The 4319-nt window shown below is 40.1% G+C and overlaps 1 protein-coding gene across 5 annotated transcripts in view; it reads right to left on the minus strand.

Moving 5' to 3' along the window:
* ehbp1 (EH domain binding protein 1) overlaps window positions 1–4319 on the minus strand; it is a 150123-nt gene that overhangs the window by 58461 nt on the left and 87343 nt on the right. The window lies entirely within an intron of this gene.

Genomic DNA, 4319 nt, shown 5'->3' on the forward strand with positions numbered 1-4319 from the left:
TTTGGACATGTAAGTTTACTGAAAATCTCAGATAAAGACAATGAAAAATACTTATCTTTAATTTTACACCTAATCCTAAAAAGACTTTCTGTGGTTTAACTAGCAGTCTACGGAAGCCATAAAGGGCCATGCATTCGTACATTCACACAAGTGTTATATTCTCAGCATTATGGTAAATGCGGAGAATTCTCTCAAATTAATTATATCGTTATCTCGAGAAAACAAAGTTTTGTTATCTCGAGATTGAGAAAATTAACTCGTTGTCACGGGAAAACGGAGAAAATAAAATGTATGAATTCATGGCCCTTTAGGGCTTCCGTATAGTAGTGCTTCTTTTACCTCATAAATAATCTTTGGCAGAGTACAGAGTCAGAGTATAGCAAATCACCCTGTGCAACAAAATATTTCTTTGTCATTCACACACATAAAGAGCAAAATGCACACAGTCTGTGGTAAAGGAGTGCAGGACTGCAACAGTAGCAGCCTGAGGTGGACAAAACACAGATAAGTTCAGTATAGAAAGGATCCAAGTTTTTTTCATATTAGCTGATACCGATCTATTAAAATATTCCTATATCAGCTCGGATAGCGATCATTAGGATCAGCTCAGGACATCTCTAATGATCATACAATTTACATTATTACATTATGACTACTTAAAGAACATAACACAAGCTTCACTGACACACCGACTACTACAAAATACATAGTAAGAGGTTTTGTTATCAAAATGGATGTACACATTTTAGTGCATTATAGAGTTAGGAGTGTATAAACACACACACACATCATCTTGGCAGTAGACATACAGTATTGAGCCGTCACCATCAGAGTAATGGCAGAAATGCCATTTTCAGGCCAATCCAATCTGATTGTACTGATAGCACAGGCCACCACACACACACACACACACACAACACCACACACACACACACACACACACACAACACCACACACAAAAGGAAACCTTGATGATGTCAGCCGACAAACACTAACTGATGACGACTCAACAAGCACACACTCAGGCACAGGTTGGAAGTACAGTTCAGGACAGATAATTCAAAATGTGTTTGAAAGAAATGTGTTCCAGAAAGTAACGGGACACAAAAATATAAAAAGTAACAGAAAGAAACATTAAGCAATTTCAAAGCTGTTCTGAAAGCAGATGGGAAAAGTTATTTGAGTGCATACTGGATTCAGGTATGAGGCTGTTTGTGAGTGGTTCGACAAAGATAACAATTCCACCTACTGGAAGTCAATTCTGGATGAAGACTATGGTTAAAAAAAAATATATTGGGTTTGACTCCTGCTTGCTGGATTTTAAGCCTCTGAGACAAAAACAACAGAAGCAGCCGAACACAAACTCCACCTTGGACTCACGCACGACACTCGTCTCAACAACTTCAACCTAAGCAAAACCAACAACACCTACACACTCTAAAAACTCTACCTTGCGCCCCCTTTTCCCAAACATACGCAACCACATTATGACCCAAGGGGAGGTGAAGCTGCATTTTTCTGTTCACTCTTCTCCCTCCCTGTGGTTTTCCTGTTAATCAGGTTCTCCATATTGAGCTGGGGTTTTTAGGGCTGGCCTAATTGAAGCGCCATTTATCCATTAACAAAACAGCAGCGCCGCTAATGAGCTTACATCTCATCCCCATTTCATGTCAATTGTTTGTTTGTAGCCATTGTTGTCAGGACAATGGGGCTGTATTGTAAATGAAACAAGCACCCTAAATGCCCTCTGTGTGTGTGTTGTGTGTGTGTAAAAGAGAGAGAAGCCCAAGGGGATTGCCCAGGGAGAAGGGAACAACACCTTAGAGAGAGATGAGAGAAAGGAGAGAGAGAGAGAGAAGGAGGAGAGAAGAAGAGAGAGAGGAGAGAGAGGACCAAAAAGAGATAAAGAGGGAGGGAAGCGAGGTGGAGAAACTGTGTTGATACTTGCTTGTAGAAAGTATTGAGTGTCAAGCAAACAACACTTATCCCAGCGCTCATGTCAGTATAATTCCATGTAGCAAAGAAGGGAATTATGATTTCTAAATTTGAAAGACTGTCGTTATCCTTAAATCCTGGAAACTTTTTTTCCTTAGCACTTACAAGACCAAACAAAATAAACCAGTAACAAAGACAAAACACACCCTAAAACACCTTAATCTGGCTATTCTTTTCAATTGTTGAAAACAAGATTTCACAACCTTGACAGACACTTTAAGGTAAGGTCAAGCATCACAGCTAGATTACCTATAGCATGCTTAGTGTCGACAGATAGAAATCAAAGCCCCGATTGTAAGTGGTTCACAGAACTATGGGGAGCCAAATTATTGATTACGGATTAATTTTGTTGTTGGACATTTTGTGACATCCATAACTTAACAGGCAAAAATACAAGACCAGTATTACAAGATATTAACCAGTAGTTATTATTATCAGTGGAACAGTGGAATTTCAATTTGTGTTTACACTTACATGACCTGAGAACATGATGTACAAAATAGGACCCAAGATTGAATTTGTGTTTAGATTTAAAGGTGTGTAACATTTANNATATAATAATATCCAAAGGTATGTTTACATTAGTGTATAATCATCTGAAAATAAGAATTTATTGTGCTTTTCTAACCTTAGAATGAGCCGTTTATATTTACAGACACTACAGGTCGCCTTTGATGGCGGCCGCCATGTTTAACTGTCTGTCTTTCCTTCTTTATACTTGGTGTGTTGTTCTCTTCTTTCTTTCTGTCCTTACTTCCTTATTTCTCACTATGTCTTCTATGCAGGTGACTCCCTGCTTTTATAAATGTAATATGAAAACCAGTAATGTCCCTGATGGCCTTCTGGCTATGGACTGGTTCTGATACCCAATCTGGCCTTAACAGATATGGATACAACTACCAATTGCGCCTGTGTGTGTGTATATATATATTATATTATATTATATACACACACATACAGCTCGGGCCCCAACAAACATCCCACTGCATTATTGTTGTCGGCCATTTTGGGGACAGGAAATGGGAAATTGACTTTGCCTATCCAGAGGCTAGGATTAACGCTACAGAAAAATGCATCTGACTAGTGCCTAGCTTAGTCAGCTACAGAGCCACTGATTAGAAAAATATGAGTATGTGTTTGGAAGGTGAAACGAGGAGAGGACCAAAGAGGTTTTTTGTTACATAAAGTACAATGTGTGACACAATCTAGGATCAAATCTTGTTGTGTGTATACTTGTGCATGTGTGATGTATTACAGTTGGAATATGTGTGCGTTGTACATGTATTGCTAAGAAATCGAGTTCAACTATAGGAACTGAAAGGACAACTTGAGGTGGACAAATGTTTTGGGTTTCATTATCAAACAAAAAAACACATCCATGATGCAAGTGTACAAAAACAGCTTCTTATATACTTGGCAAGTATACATGAAGTCTAGACAGCTAAGTAAAAAATATGTATGAAAGGAGTTAGACACAATGCAGAGACATTGCCTACAGGGGCATCATTTTGGGTATTTTAAAATTCCAGCTCTTTGTGGGACCTATTGAGATTTGATGTCTGTCACCCAACTGTTACCAACACTGACATCCCAATTACAACTCATTGTTCTGTAGGAACACGATATGCCAGAACTTTTTTCATTCACAGGACAGACTCGTTGAAGCGGTGAAGACATGCCATCTAGTGGACATTATTCTACAACAAAGTGATAAGCATGCTCGCCATTTCCAAAGTGGCGATGGATATCATGCGTAGCATGGAAAACAAACACATACAGCCATTTTATTTGGCAACACAGGACACTAACAACCAGTGGATTTAAAAGCCATGGGGACGCAACTTTGAAAAAAAGCTGAACGCACAAACCCACCCAGCCGCATCGTTACATGATCAAAGCCAGGATGCAAAAAGAGTTGAAAAAAGGAGGAAAGAAAGCATGTCAGCTGGTGGTCAGTGGGTAGCACAGCTTCAAGAATGGAGACTCAGGGGGAGAAGAGACTTTTCTTTTTCAAATGGCGACAGCAAGAACAATTGTGTACTGTGTCTTCCATTGACTGCTGGGAACCTCCAGGGGAAGAGAGGCTAAACGGTTGAGTGCAAGGCTGAGACAGAGGTCTCCTCTGTGGGCTTGGCGTCGGGGTGAGGACCCCTCTCCGCTCTGGAAGCTCTTTTTTTAGCAGGGGGAGCAGGTTGTCTCCTTGGTTGCTCTTTTCTGGGCAAGAAGAAAGAGGGAGGGAGGACATGCACCACTGGTCATGTACAGAGACCTGGCGTGGGCACAGAGTGATGCCACACAAACACACACACACACAATCACTATCT

The sequence above is a fragment of the Morone saxatilis genome, unplaced genomic scaffold (genome assembly GCF_004916995.1).
Source record: "Morone saxatilis isolate NCDOM2014 unplaced genomic scaffold, NCSU_SB_2.0 Contig19, whole genome shotgun sequence".
Lineage (NCBI taxonomy): Eukaryota > Metazoa > Chordata > Actinopteri > Moronidae > Morone > Morone saxatilis.